Raw genomic sequence first — 17,228 nt, 5'->3', positions numbered from 1 at the left:
TCCTTCTTATTATGAGTGTGTTAGTCTCCTTGCATTTAAGATATTGAATGCCCACTAATTAAATGAGTTACTGACAACTCACTTAATTAATATCTAGCTCCAAGAGTAGTACCACTCAACCTTATCATCATGTCGGACTAAGTTCACCTGCAGGGTTTACATGACAATCCTTATGAGCTCCTCAAGGGGGCATCATCAACCTAGATTACTATGACACAATTTCATTCTATAATCAACAACACGCCATATAAATAATATTATTTCCCAACTTATCGAGCCTATTGATTTAACGAGCTAAATCGCACCCTTTGATAAATTAAAGAAATAAATATTAAATATACGTGCTTGTTATTATATCATGATTAAGAGTACACACTTCCATAATAACAGAGGTTTTGTTCTTTTATATAGTCAGTATAAAAAGAAACTACCTCAAATGGTCCTGCTCAATACACTCATAGTGTACTAGTGTAATTTATTAGTCAAGATAAACTAATACCTAATTACACTACAACCACTCCAATGGTTTATCCCATTCCATCTTGGTTGTGAGAAACTATTTATAATTTATAAGGATCTGATAACATGATCTTCTGTGTGTCTCCTCACACCATGTTATCTACAATATAAATTAAATGGGCAACTACACTTAGCATAAATGTAGAATTTTGACCAATGTGATTCTTATTTCTAAATAAATGTTTATACAAAAAGCTAGGCTTTTAGTATACATTCCAACAACAACTAGTTCTTTAATTCTGCTGCGTAATTAGTTTTGTTTTCTTCGTATCATTTTGGAATACCAACACAAGAGGCCAGCGATCTTGTACTTCGATCAAGGTGTGCTTTGATCCATCAAGAACTTCCTTGATTGATCAAACACATGTCTGATTGAAAATGCGAGTTGCTTGGAATAGTTCTGTACTTGTATAATTTTTTGTACAGAGAAATTTAAACAGAACGGAATTCCAGTGTCTTCAATAACCATGATGACAATAATGATGATGATGATGATGATGATGATGACGACGTATTTGAGGAAATTGATGATAGAGTTTCTAGTGGCAGATCTGGTCATACTAGAATTGATGGTAGAAGAAGGATGAATGATTATGCTAATAGAAACTTTGGAAATATCAAGATGAAGATTCCTTTATTTCAAGGCAAATGTGATCCAGACGTATATTTGGAGTGGGAAAAGAAAGTCGAATTAGTATTTGATTGTCACAACTACTTTGAAGGGAAGAAGGTAAAACTTGTTACTGTTGAATTTATTGATTATGTTATTATTTGGTGGGATCAAATTATTCTAAATAGGAGAAGAAACCATGAGAGACCCATTGGCACTTGGGAAGAAATGAAATCTATTATGAGAAAGAGATTCATTCCATCACATTACTATTGAGAATTGTACCAATGACTACAAAGTCTAACCCAAGGATCCAAGATTGTGGAGGAATATCATAAGGAGATGGAGATTTTCATGATTCGAACCAATGTGGAGGAGGACCAAGAAGCAACCATGGCAAGATTTTTACAAGGTTTGAATTCAAAAATTGCAAATATAGTAGAGTTGCAACATTATGTGAAGCTGGAAGATATGGTGCATATGTCCATGAAAGTTGAAAGGCAACTCAAAAGGAAGGGTTCAATCAAGCATGGTTAAAGTTCTAATTCATCCACTTGGAAATCTAGTTGGAACAAAAGAGATGATAAAGTTGCATCAAAGAGTAAGACTGAATTTTTGAAGAATAAAGATGTTGGTTCTCCATTGGTCAAAGGTAAAGAACCGATCCAATCTTTAAGAAATAGAGATATTAAATGCTTTAAGTGTTTGGGAAGAGAACATATTGCTTCACAATGACCAAACAAAAGTATTATGCTTTTAAACGAAAATGGTGATATTGAAACTGAGAGTGAGTCCGAAGATGATAATGTCTTGACACTATTGATGGAAAGTGATGTAGAAGAGTATCCCGTTAAAGGTGAAGCCCTTGTCACTAGGCGTGCTCTAAATGTGCAAGTGAAGGAAGAAGATGAAGAATAATGAGACAACATATTTCATACCCGTTGCCACATCAAAGACATGTAGTGTTGGGACATGGTCGATGCAGTGTGTGCTAAAATGCATTTCGTAAGCATGCACTGCGGAAAATAAAATAATAATAATTTATAAATTATTACATCACACGCACTACACACATACAAGGATACAACATGCCAAAAATGATCGCATAATTAAATTTTTACGGAAAGTAAATTTAAGCTAGATGTACCTTACGGATGACCTATAACGAGAAGGGCATCAACCGTAGCGACATTGTTGAACCTCATCTCTATTTGTATCCACGTCGAGTTCCTCAAAACAACTCCTTGCGTACTAGCCTCTCCTTCGAAAGTTACTAGCCATGAGCGAAGAAGAGAGTTCAAGAGGAAGAAGAGAAGCACACAAGGTAGAGTTTTCTTTCTTATGGTGATCATAGCAACAAGAGGGGTTTCCTCTTGTTGTTGGCGGCAGGAAGAGAGAAGGGAGAGGAGAGAAAAGTTGGGTTAAGGTTTCCAAAACCCTATCAAGCCAACTAATGAAAATTGTGTGTAATTCTCTCCCAATTACATCTATATATAATCCTCAATGAGTTGGATTAGAAAGTCCAAATCCAACTCATTATACCTTAACCAAAAAATTAGCTCATTAACTCCTTGGTTTAGTTCACAACCAAATTAAGTTGGTTCATGACTAATTCATGAATAAACTAAATATAGTTCAACTCTTCCATAAGAGATGTGGGGCATCTACACTTCTATTATGACAAATATTTCCATATTTACTTTATGTGTGATCCAACCAAACATTTATCTCTTGATCTAATAATTATATTCTTTAACTTATTTTACATCTTTTAGAGACTCGTTAATGCGTGTGACTCAATAGGTTCCCGATTTATCTTGGTCGTCCATAATTAACTACTTAATTATAGAATGATCATGAGTGGCACCTAGTAGTACATCATGATCCCCAATTAGTCAAAAAATCATAGTTAATCTTAGAATTAATTCTAAATCCTTCAACAGCTACAGTGAGTTGTGCCTCATTCTTTTCACTCGTCTTATACCCACTTGGTTCAGGATATGGTCTATGTGTCTTGTCCCCACTAGGATGACTACGTCACAATTAGCCCAAGTAATATTTCCTCATTATGCAAATTCAAATTACTTATACATGTGTACAAGAGTCTCATACTCTTAACATGTGATGCTTTGTCCAAAGACTTTGAGTAATAATCCTAACGAGTGGTTATAGGGTATACGTCTCCTCGCAAGGAGCGGTGAATCCTCTGTGAGCTATCCAAATACCTTTGGACACTTCAACTTATACCCAATAATCTCTGGTCCACACCTTAATAAGATGCTTGCTTAAGATGTCAAAGTATAAGTATCCATGACCAAGATGACTTGTATACCTCAAGTCGAAGGAAACTTGCACTCGTACTACAATAAGAACTTCACAAGCATATCTATATATATGTAGAGAACCATATAAAGTCTTACAGTGATTCACTCCAATGAACTAGTTACCATAACCAGCATCCACGTTTAATTCTTGACATCTCATATCTCCAGCCAGTGAGAAAATAGTTTCTTGGCCGAACCAAGGAGTATAACCCTTGCTAGTCTTACAGAATTGATGGTGTCCGAATACATCAATTCGACGACTAGGGAAATTTTAATATACTCATAATTGCACATGTAGAGATAATCACTAGTTGCAATCCAATCACAAATTCTCTCATACTATGAATTATATTATGGACATTCAGAAAATGAGTTTAAGACAATCAAACATATAATATGCACTCAAATAGTGAATCTATACTTATCAAATAAATAGAAAAAAAAATCGTAAGGCTTGATTGTCTTAGGACATCCCTCAAATTCTAACATGTAGTATGATTATAGATAGGAGAAGTTGCACTAATGTAGCTAGTACTATCTTGGTTGAGAAATTATGCTTACCTACCATTAAACATCCTAGACCTTATAAACTACAATGGTTGAATGATTGTGGAGAAGTTAAGGTCACTAAGCAAGTGTTGGTTTCATTATCCATTGGTAGGCATCATGACGATGTTCTCTGTGATGTAGTACCAATGCATGCAAGTCATTTGCTTTTAGGTAGACCATGGCAATTTTATAGGAGGGTCATGCACGATGGATTCAAAAATAAATATTCTTTTAAGATGCATGGTAAAATTGTAACTCTTGTACCATTAAGTCTTAAGCAAGTATATGAAGATCAATTGAGGATAAAAAATGAGAGTGAAAAAAGAAACGATTGTGAGAGAAAAAAATGGAAAAGAAAAGGAGTGTGAGAAAAGAAAAAGTGAGGATGAGAGGAGTGAAAAAAAGAATGAAAAAGAAAAAAAAAATCTAGAGCAAGAGAGTAAAAAAGTGAGTTTTTATGCAAAAGAAAGAGAGGTTAAGAGACCTTTTTATTCTCAACAACCGATGATTGTACTTTTGTACAAGGAGACTTATTTTGACACTAACAATCTTATCCCTTCTTTTCCTAGTGTTATTAAATCTCTTTTATAAAAATTTGATGATATCATTCCTGAAGAAGTTCCTGATGGATTGCCACCACTTAGGGGAATAGAGCACCAGATTGACTACATCCTAGGAGCAGCCATTCCTAATCAACCAGCCTATAGGAGCAATCCTATGAAGATGAAGGAGCTTCAAAAGCAAGTTGAAGAGTTGATGAGAAAAGGGTATGCCCGCAGAAGTTTGAGTCCATGTGCAGTTTCTGTTTTGCTTGTGCCTAAGAAGGATGGAACCTGGAGAATGTGTGTTGATTTCAGGGCTATCAACAAGATTACGGCAAAGTATCGACATCCTATTCCTAGATTAGATGATATGTTAGATGAACTACATGGGTCCTGCATTTTCTCTAAAATTGATTTGTAGTCTGGCTATCATCAAATTCGCATGTGTGAGGGAGATGAATGGAAAACTATATTTAAGACTAGGTATAGTTTGTGCGAATGGTTAGTCATGCCATTTGGGCTGACTAATGCACCTAGTACTTTCATGAGATTAATGAACCATATTTTACATGCTTATATTGGGAATTTGTTGTAGTATATTTTGATGACATTTTGATTTATAGTAAAAAATTTAGATGAGCATCTCAATCATTTACAAAAAGTTCTACTTGTTTTGTGAAATGAAAAATTGTATGTTAACCTTCAAAAATGTTCTTTTTGCACTAGTCAAATAGAGTTTCTTGATTATATTGTTAGTGCTAAGGGAATAGCAGTTGATGACGAAAAGGTTAAGGCAATTCGTTAGTGGCCAACACCAAAAATGATAACTGAGGTACGTAGCTTTCACAAGTTGGCAAGTTTCTATAGGAGGTTTGTTAAAAAATTTTAGTTCTATAGTTACACCCTTGACTAAAGTTATTAAAAAGAAGGTTAGGTTTTATTGGGATAGTGAACAAGTTTCAACTTTCAACTTACTTAAGGAGAAGCTAAGTTCTGCACCATTACTTGCATTACCTAACTTTGCTAAAACCTTCGAAATTGAGTGTGAAGCATCAGGAATAGGTATTGGAGTTGTGCTAATACTAGAAGGTCGACTTCTTGCTTATTTTAGTGAGAAACTCAGTGGAGCCGCTTTGAACTATCCAACTTATGATAAGGAGATGTATGCATTGGTGAGGGCTTTAGAGACTTGACAACGTTACTTATGGCCCAAAGAGTTTGTCATTCACACTGATCATGAATCATTGAAGCATTTGAAGAGCCAAAGTAAGTTGAATAGACATCATGCAAAATGGGTGGAGTTCATTGAATCATTCCCTTATGTGATCAAGTATAAACAAGGTATGAAAAATATTATTACAGATGCTTTGTCTCGAAGGTATACCTTAATCTCTACTTTGAACACTAAATTATTGGGATTTGAATACATTCAAGATCTATATTCTAATGATCCTAACTTTGGAAATGTGTTTGAAATTTGTGAACATGTTGCATTTGGGAAGTTTTATAGGCATGAGGGATTTCATTTTAGAGTGAATAGGTTGTGTGTGTATAATTGTTCATTAAGGAAATTATTAATCCAAGAAGCTCATGGTGGGAGACTGATGGGACATTTTGGAGTAAGAAAAACTCTAGAAATGTTGGCAAAGCATTTCTTTTGGCCACACATGAAATGAGATGCAGTCAAGTTTTGTGAGAAGTGTATTACATGTAAGCAAGCAAAATCTAGATCTTTACCTCATGGATTGTATATACCTTTAACAATTCCAAGTGAACCTTGGGTTAAAATTTCCATGGACTCTGTTATAGGACTACCAAGGTCAAAATGAGATATGGATTCTATTTTTGTCATTGTGGACAGATTTTCTAAAATGACTCATTTTATTCCTTGTAGGAAAACAAATGATGCTAGCCATATTGTTGATCTATTTTTTAGGGAGATTGTGCGACTTCATGGAGTACCGAGGAGCATAGTTTCAGATCGTGGTGCAAAGTTCCTAAACTACTTTTGGAAGACACTATGGGGAAAATTGGGAATAAAGCTTTTGTTTTCTATAACTTGTCATCCACAAACAGATGGACAAACTGAGGTAGTAAATCAAACTTTATCTACTTCATTGAGAGCTATCATTCAAAAGAATTTAAAAGGTTGGGAAGATTGTTTACCACATGTTGAATTTGCTTGTAATAGATCTATGCATTCTACTACTAATTTTTCACCTTTTAAAGTGGTATATGAGTTCAACCCTTTAACTCCTTTAGATTTGTCACCTTTGCCTATCTCTGAGCGTGCCAGTTTAGATGGTACTAGAAAAGCTGAATTTGTGAGGCAACTGCATGAAAAAGTTTGATTGCAAATTGAAAAGAGGACTCAATAATTTGCTACTCAAGCCAACAAGGGATGAAAAAAAGTAATCTTTGAACCTAGAGATTGGGTTTGGGTTCATATGAGGAAGGAAAGATTCCCTACTAAACGTCGTACTAAGTTGCATCCACGAGGAGCTGGTCCATTTCAAGTCATTGTCAAATCAATGATAATGCATACAAGCATGACTTACCAGGTGAGTATAATATGAGTGCTACATTTAATGTTTCTGATCTTTCTCCCTTTGATGTAGGTGATCAAGATTCAAGGATGAATCCTTTTGGGGAAAGGGGGAATGATGGAGTCAAAGAAAGAAAACAACATGTTTCCCTACAAGCTAACGATATGGATGATGCTCAACCCACCCTAGATATTAATGATGATCCATTATGCATCAATAGAGACCCAATTACATGGGCTAAGGCTTGAAAGATGAAGGAAGCACTTAATGTGCTAATTGAAGATGTGAAGGCCAAAGCTACCATTGAAGAAGGTTTGACCAAGAGCAAGTCATCCGGCTTAGTCAACCTAATTCAAGCCTTAGATGAGCTTAATTAGCACATAAGTCTCTTGTCTATGTAGTAGGGATATGTAAGCTCAATTTAAATTCAATTTCTACTTTTATTTAGATTGTAATAATGTCATAAGCTTAAAATGGCTAAGTAGTCTACATCATCTTTTACTAAATGGACTTTATTTTGGTTTTTTAGGATTTTTTTGGTCATCCTATTGCTATAAATAAAGGGGGTGACAGCCATACATGTATCTTTTGACATATTTTCAATCTAAAGCGCGGTGAGGCTCTCACTTGTTGGTTCTTCATTGAACTAGAACTTATCAAGACATTCTCTTGTGGCATTCAAAGACTTATCAACCTCCATCCCATGGTTGTGGCATCTTCCATCTTCCTATACTAAGGTTCATGCTTTTCTAAGCATTGGGTCAAGGTTCTTTTCATCAATCTTATCGATTTAGATCTTTCTTTCTTTCTTCTTCAATTCATTATGGGTTCTTGAGATAACTTTCTCATTGGGTCTCCATCAACGCACATGCATTGGGCATATCCCAATAGTGGTATCAGAGTTTGATTATGCTTCACATGATCATAAAATAGTTTTACGATTTGTAATTAGTGTTGTATTTTATTTTAAAATTTTTTCTAGAATTATTAAGATTTTTTTATTTTTAGAAGTTTCCTAAATATTTAGAAAATTCTATTTTTAGAAAGTTTTTGATATAATTTTAGAAAATTAAATTTATAAATATTCTGTTAATTTAGAAATTATCATTTCTGAAATTTTCTAAAATTTTAAGAAATATTCAATTTTTTAAAAAAAATAATATGTTAGGTGATACCAAATATGAAAAGATTCTGAAATTATAAAAAAAATCAAATCTGAGATATTCTAAATTAAATTATAGAATTAATTTTTCTGAAATTTTCAGATTTATTAAAATATTTTATTTTTGGAATGTTGTCTAAATTGTTAGAAAATATCAAATTTGGAAAGATTTAAAAAATCATTAAAAATCCATATTTGACTTATTCTAAATTAAATTATAGTATTAATTTTTTCTAGAATTTTTAGATTTATTAAAATATGCTATTTTTGGAAAGTTTCCTAAATTGTTAGGAAATACCAAATTTAGAAAGATTTAAAAAATCATGAAAAAAAAATAGATTTAAATTATTCTGTAATAAATTAAGAAATATTAATTATTTATTTTCTAAATTATTAAGAAATTAATTTGGAAATTTTTTTCTAAAATAATTAAAGATTCTTGATTAATAGAAAGATTCTAGATGAAATATGTTAATTAAATTTGAAAATTAGTTTCTTAATTTGATTAGATAAATTTTTTTTATTAAAATCATATTTATAACATATTTTTTTTCTAAAATAGAATTAGAACATATGTAAATTTATGTCATGTTCATATCATATTGTATGTCATGTAGATGCAGTAATTATGACATGATTAGATTTTACCATACTTGTAATGTGATTAGATCTTACCATATGTCATACTCCCAGAGGAGTCCCTGCTAGACAAAAATATGACAGCATCTCCCTTGTACCGGTGATAATATAAAACATACATACATACAAAATACATCAGCCACATACGGCTGGAATATATACACAACCACGCAATTATATAATCAGCCCACTCAACTAGAATAAAAATAAACACAACCACGCAGTTATATATATATGAAACAGCCCACACGGCTGAAAGTAAAACACAGGGAAATCATAAATAACAATCACAAAACCACAATACAACCAACTGCGAGCCGGCTCGGCTTGACACATAATCAACACATCAAATACAAGACAAACTCTATATAAAATATACAAATACGAGAACAAGTACAAAACCAAATATGCGAACGAAAACACTAACGATAGGAGTAGCTCGGTGTGACACAAGACTGGAGGACAGGATCTCCAAGTGACTCCATAAATCCTTTACCTCCTACCTTGCGAAATAACCAGTTTATAAGGTGGTGAGTATAAAGACTCAGCGAGTAATAGATAGATAGTGCATGAGTATAGTAAAGAACTAGAGATATGAAGGTATACAGTCTCGTGGGGAATATAGCAGATACTAAAATAATATCATAGTAAATGTCCATACCTGAAACCATATCCTAGGCTAGTAAGGTCGGGAATAGTATAGACCTGCTACGGTACTGCTCATAACTACAAGAGTGTCATGTGAAGTATACTACCAATAAGTAACCAGCGTCTAAATAGATACCTCGGGTATATATCTCAACCTATGTGAGCATATCAGCATAAGGAAGCAACAGCAGCATAAGTAAACAATAGCAGCATAAGTAAGCAATCAGTAGATATAATAATAACAGCGTATGCACGGATGGTCACTCCCGCCCACCCCTCTGCACCATGACCCATGTATGGTCGAGAGGTCGGGATAATGACAGATTATACATCACTCCAGCTACCACTACTCTCGAGTGGCCAAGGGGGTAGTTGCATAGTAGCTGAATAGCTACGTCTACGACGGGGGTCCCTGTTGCCCACGACTCCAGCTATCACTATCCATGAGTGTGTGAGTGGGGGCACGACAGGACAAGCGGCACGCTCTAGCTAACTACCCATGAGTGGCCGAGTGTACGGCCCTGGCCAACGACCCTTTTAACCACAAGGGAGACATGGTCGCCGGCATGCATGCAATGACATGATGCGTAGCATGCAGCAGTCATCATATATATATATATATATATATATATATATATATATATATATATATATATATATATATATATATATATATATATAAATATAAAACATAGTATGTAGAAGCCCGTCGAGCATGTTACATCATAAAACATGTAAACATGCCATGTATATCCAATATCTAATATAGGTATCCATGTATATCACTAGTTCTAAATATAAGTATACATGGCAAGAATCAAGAGGCTAAACATAAATGCATAACAGATAACAATATGCAAACTACGGGTATCAAGTAGTGAAATATCAAGCAAAATAAATATAAGCATACTACTAGGTATAGCTTATTACACTAAGAACAATGTACTAAAGAGACAAAGCAAGAAGTACCGCCTCTAACTATAGATCATGCCAAACAATCTCACGTTGAGATGCTCGTCTCAAATCATAATCCTGCAATCACGTAATGTATAGTTTAGCTAATCAGATAAGCAATAACTAGCTAAATCTAAAGACCTAAACCTATAGGAAAAATCCTATTCAAATCAATCATTAATTATCCTTAATTAATGATCAGTTTCAATTACTCTCATCCATGAAACTTAATCTTCCATATCTAAAATCAATTAACTCGTCATTTAATCCATTGTATCAACTACAAACATGGTGAACCTATAAGGTGATAATCAATCACCTCTACTTTGGATTTAAGTATCCTTATGCATTCCACCACTATAATGGATTAATAAATCATAATCATTCCACCATCCAATCTGTACCTCAATTCAAATCAATAAATCCACTTATTATCCATAACAACTAGTTAACAACTACATCATTCCAATTTGAATCAACATTCATGTGTGAATCAAACCATAACTTACCCAAATGTGAGTATCCTTTTATCACCTCGCAGTCGGAGAAGTGGTTGTCGGAAAATCCTAGTCGGAGCAACCATGGAGCTACTGCCCTCTATGTAAATCATCCACAATCTGCACCCAGTAAGGTTCCTACATTCCAAATCAAACCAAAATTAACAACTAAGTGTAGATCAATCACCCATAACTCTTATCTTGATAAAGACCACAGCCACATCTAGCCATGATGGAGATCAGAACCAGGGCTCGGGAAGGTGGAACCTGCGGCTAGCCGACACATCTGTCAACCTCTAGTCTAGACCATCGTTGAGGGAGGAGTGGCCAACGGCGATGGGTCAAGGACGACAGCATCTACCAATCGAAGCTAGAGCTTGGGTCCTTACTCCTGGCCAATACCACCAGCCCGTGCAAAAGCAATGACCCAGATCTGGAAGAAGGAGCGGCAGGAAAAACTTGTTGGTCCGGGAAGCATCTGACGATCGAACCAGCGTTTTGATTATGTCAAAGGGTTTAAGTTAAGTTGGTTTGTTATCTAATGTGTGTGAATAAGGTTGTAGAAAAGTCATAACTACGGTTAGGCAAGGGGAAACCCTTAGGGGGTGGTAACACTAGGTCCTAGGGGGTGATAACCCTAGGTGGTGGAAAAACCCTAAGGGACGGTAACCTTAGGTCCTAGGGGGTGGTAACCCTAGGTGGAGGAAAACCCTAAGGGGTGAAAACCTTAGGTCCTAGGGGGTGGTAACCCTAGGTGGTGGAAATCCTAAGGGTGGGTAACCTTAGGTCCTAGGGGGAGGTAACCCTAGGTGGCGAAACCCCCTAGGGGTGGTAACCCTAGGTCTTAGGGCGTGGTAACCCTAGGCAGAAAGTCCAGTCGGTCTGGAGGACCGGACTGGCAACATGTATGCTCTCTTGAGTGGAGTAGGTGAGGGTACGTTCCCCACGGAGGGAACAATAGGCATCGGTTTGACTTAGGATTTTCGGTCGAAAATCTGAAGTCAAAACTGGACAGCCCAAAAGCTGTCAACTTATTTGTTTTATTTGCTATTTGTCTAACTCTGCTTTGCAAGAAATTAAAATTTCTACAAGGTCAGACTTAGCCATGATCGGTCGATCGAACGGCCTGATTGGTCAATCGAACCGCAGCACAAAAGGACCAGATTTCCATATTGTAGCCCGGGTTCAGTCGAGGGATCGGTCGACTGAACCTGGGGATCAGCCGATCAAACCAAGGATTGGAGTTGACCAGATCGAAGATGGGGGGATCGGATCAGATGCGGAGGTCATCTAATCGATCGACCAAACCTTGGGATCGGTCGACTGAACCAAGGATAGGACTTGACTAGATCGAAGCGGAGCGAGCGGATCGGATGAGGAGGAGATCATCTGATCGGTCGACCAAACGTGGGGATCGGTCGGCCGATTCACTTCGGGTCAAACCTAATCCCAATCTTTGAGGATCTGGATTAGTCCTGCAGAGGCTATAAAAGGAGCCTCAAGTAGCAGCTTCGAGAGAACGAAAACTGAACAACCTGTGCTCTTGTATGCTGCTCTGAACGCTCCAACTACACTCTACTACTCCGACACTCCAACAACTAACGACGACTACGAACCAATTGTTGGCCCTAAAAACATAAGGATGATTATGTACTTGCAAGTTATATCATACTAGCTGCTATGACTCCTGAACTATAGAAACAACATGAGCATTTGGATACTTATGATATTGTCTATCATTTTTGTGAGCTATTTGATGAGCAAGCTAGATCTGAAAGGTTCGAGGTCTCTAAGATTCTCTTTTCTTAAAGATGCAAGACGGTTCTCCACAGTAAAATATGTACTAAAGATGAACGGCTGCACATAGCATTTAGCATCACTCGATTTTATAATGGATCATGAGTTAAGTATTGACTTAATTCTACATAGTTTACCGAAAAGTCATTCACAATTTGTGATGAACTATCGGATGAACAATTTAGAATTGACCATTCCTGAGATGATTAATATGCTCAACACTGTAGCACCTTCTGTTAAAGGTGAATAGGAAATTATGATGTTAGTAGACTCTTCCAAAAAAGGTTCTAAGAGGAAACCAAAACATCAGGCTACAGGGAAGAGCAAAAAGGCCAAGAGAGTAAAATCGACACAAAAGGGTTCATGCCATTATCGTGGCAAGATAGGACATTGGAGAAGAAACTACAAGATCTATCTTGAATCCATGAAGAAGAATAAGGCATCCGATGCCCCATCCTCTTCAGGTATTTTCATTATTGATTGTCATGTTATTTCCTTAGACACTTGGATATTGGATACTGGATGTGGCTCACATATATGTAATTACATACAAGGGCTAAGAAATAGCAGAAGACTCGTCAAGGGAGAAACAAGTCTGTGAGTTGGAAATGGAGCAAAGGTTGTTGTAGCCGCGATCGGAACATACTTGCTACAGCTTCCTACTGGCATCGGAACATACTTTCTCGTCATATAACAATTGTTGTTATATAACATTGAATGGTATTCTTTATGGCACTGGAACTTTATGCAAATGCATCTACGCATTAGATACATCTAGTGACGCATTCAATATCGATACGAGAAATAAACATGCCTAATTAGATAATCAATTAACCTCTTACTCGTGGCATTATTGCCTTAGCCATATAAGCAAGAAATGCACGTCCGAATTACAAAAGATTGTAGTTCTCAAATTATTTGAATTAGATACATTTGATAAATGTGATTCATGTTTAAAAGGAAAAATGATAAAGTTACTTTTTTCTTGGGCTCGTGCATACCAATGCATGTGAACCAATGTCAACTCATGCACTAGGAGGTTATAGCTACTTCATTACTTTTATTGATGATCACTCTCGTTATGGGTATGTGTATATAATAAAATACAAGTATGAAGCCTTTGAAAAGTTTAGAGAATTCAAAAATGAAGTAGAGAAACAACTTAGTAAAAATATCAAGATACTTTAATCCAATCGAGGTGGTGAGTATTTAAGCCAAGAGTTTCAATATTATCTAAGGGGCAATGGTATATTATCTCAATAGACTCCGTCATATATGCAACAACATAATGGTGTATCGGAAAGGCGTAACCGAACATTGTTGGGCATGGTTTGGTCAATGATGAATCATCCAAATCTTCCCAAAACCTTTTGGGGTTATATACTCATGACAGCTGTTTACTTGCTAAACAGAGCCCCGACGAAGGTAATCTCAACTACTCCATATGAGGTATGTACTAGTAAGAAAACTCTCATATTTTATTTGAAGATATGGAGATGTCCTGTTTATGTGAAGAGGACTATATCAGACAAGTTGGACACTAAGTCTGACATATTTTTATTTATTGGATACCCTAAGGAAACTAATGGTTACCAATTTTATCACCCCTTGAACAAAATGTATTTGTTTCAAGGCATGCCACCTTCCTAGAGAAAGAATTTCTCTTATAGGAAGCAAGTGGAAGTCTGGTTGAACTTAATAAAGTTCAAGAGACAACAATAAACACTAACGAAATGTCTAGTCAAAAATCACAACCAATTATGACATAACCTCCTTGTAGATCGGTAAGACACGCAATATTACTGAGAGATGTGGATCTCTTGTAAGAGAATCAAATGGAGTGTTACTCATTAAGGATGAGGATCCTACTGATTACAAAAAGACTCTAAATAGTTCAGAAAAGGAGAAGTGGCTTACAGCCATGAAGTCGAAAATGGATTCCATGTACGAAAATCAAGTTTGGAATTTGGTGGATCCACCTGAAGGCATTACGCCTATAGGGTGCAAGTGAGTTTTCAAGAAGAAACTCGACATGGATGGTAATGTAATTACCTACAAGGCAAGGTTGGTGGCGAAAGACTATCGTCAAAGACAAGGCATTGACTATGACGAAACTTTCTCACCTGTAGCCATGGTTAAATCCATTCGGATACTCCTAACCATATCAACTCATCATGGTTATGAGATATGACAAATGAATGTGAAAATAGCTTTACTTAATGGAAATCTGCTCAAGGATGTGTATATGATACAGCTCGAAGGTTTCACATCTGTTGACAAAAATAAAGTATGCAAGTTTCAACGGTCCATTTATGGACTAAAGCAAGCATCTAGGAGTTGGAATATTTATTTTGATGAGATAATTAAAGAATTTAATTTTTCACAAAATCCAGGCGATCCTTATGTGTATCAAAAGGTTAGTGGGAGTGTGGTCGTATTCCTGATATTATATGTTGATGACATATTGCTCATAGGAAGCGACATGCTAGTTTTACAGTCAGTTAAAGTTTGATTGTTCAAAAGATTCTCCATGAAAGACATGGAAGAAGCAACTTACATCCTCGGGATAAAAATCTATAGAGATCGATCAAAAAGGTTGCTTGGTCTTTCACAGTCAACATATATAGACAGAGTGCTAAAACGGTTTAGCACGTCTAAATCCAAGAAAGGTTTCATACCTATGAGGTATGGAATTCGCCTTTCGAAGTCTATGTGCCCATGCACAGAAGACGAGAGGATTTGCATGGATAAAATACCTTATGCGTCCACAATATGATCTATCATGTATGTTATGTACAAGGTCTAATATATCGTATACTCTGAGTGTTACAAGCAGATACCAATCTGATCTAGGAATGGATCACTGGATTGCTGTCAAGACGATCCTTAAGTACTTGAGAAGAACTAAGAATATGTTCTTGGTATATGGAGATGGTGATATTATCATACGCGGATATACATATGTAAGTTTCCAGACAGACAAGGAGACTCCAAGTCCCAGTCTGGATTCATATTCATATTAAATGGAGACGCAGTTAGTTGGAAAAGTTTCAAGCAAGACACTGTTGTAGATTCTACCTGTGAGGCGAAATACATTGCAACTTCGGAAGCAGCAAAGGAAGTAGTTTGGATCAAGAAGTTCGTTGCCAAACTTGGAGTAGTTACGTCCGTTGTTGAAGTATTACCTATTTACTATGACAACACCGGAGCCATTACGCAAGCAAAGGAACCTAGGTTTCACCAGCGATCAAAACACGTGCTTCACCACTATCATCTGATCAAGGAGATCATTAGTAGGAAAGAAATACAGCTTAAGAAAATTTCCACTGAAAGGAATCTAGTGGATCCTTTGACAAAGGCTCTATACAAAACAAGTTTGAGAGTCGCATCCATACTTACGGTTTGGGGCACCATGGCGATTGGCATTAGGCCAAATGGGAGTATTAGATTTTGAGGGATGCCCTAAGACAATCGCCTTACGATTTTTACTAAATATAGATTCCCTATTTGAGTACATATTATATGTTTGATTGACTTAAACTCATTTATTAAATGTCCACAATATAATTCATAGCATAAGAGAAATTGTAATTAGATCACAATTAGTGATTATCTCTACATGTGCAATTATAAATATATTAGAATTTCCCTAGTCATCGAATTGATGCATTAGGAAATCATCAATTCTATAAGACTAGCACGGGCTATACTCCTTGGTTTGCCAAGTAGCTGTTTTCTCACTAGCTGGAGACATTGGGATGTTGAGAGTTAAACGTGGATGCTACTTATGATAACTAATTCATTAGAGTGACTCATTGTAAGACTTCATATGATTATCTATATATATATGGATAGGTTTGTGAAACTCTTACTGCAACTCGAGTGTAAGTTTCCTTCGACTTAAGGTATACAAGTCATCTTGGTCATGAAGACTTATACTTTAACATCTTAAGCAAGCACCTCATTGAGGTGTGAACCCGGGATGATTAGGTATGAGTCGAAATACCTAAAGATGTTTGGATAGCTTACAGAGGATTCACCGCTCCTTGGAATGAGACGTATACCCTATGACCACTTATTAGAATTATTACAAGAAATCCTTGGCCAAAGCATCACATGTTAAGAGTGTGAGACTCTTAGACACATGTACGAGTAATTTGAATTCATAGAACAAGAAAGTATTACTTGGGCTAGGTGTGACGTAGACAATCTAGTGGGGACAGACACATAAATCATGTCCTGAGCCAAGTGGGTATAAGACGAGTGAAAGGAATAAGGCACGGCTTACTATATCTGCTGAAGGATTTAGAATTAGTTCTAAGATCAACTATGATTTTTCGGCTAATTAGGGATCATGATGTACTACTAGGTGTCACTCATGATCATCTTATAATTAAGTAGTTAATTATGGATGGCCAAGATAAACTAAAAACCTATTGGG

The sequence above is a fragment of the Zingiber officinale genome, chromosome 10B (assembly GCF_018446385.1).
Source record: "Zingiber officinale cultivar Zhangliang chromosome 10B, Zo_v1.1, whole genome shotgun sequence".
Classification (NCBI taxonomy): domain Eukaryota; kingdom Viridiplantae; phylum Streptophyta; class Magnoliopsida; order Zingiberales; family Zingiberaceae; genus Zingiber; species Zingiber officinale.
The sequence above is the reverse complement of the archived record's forward strand: the minus strand, read 5'-3'. Positions refer to the sequence as shown.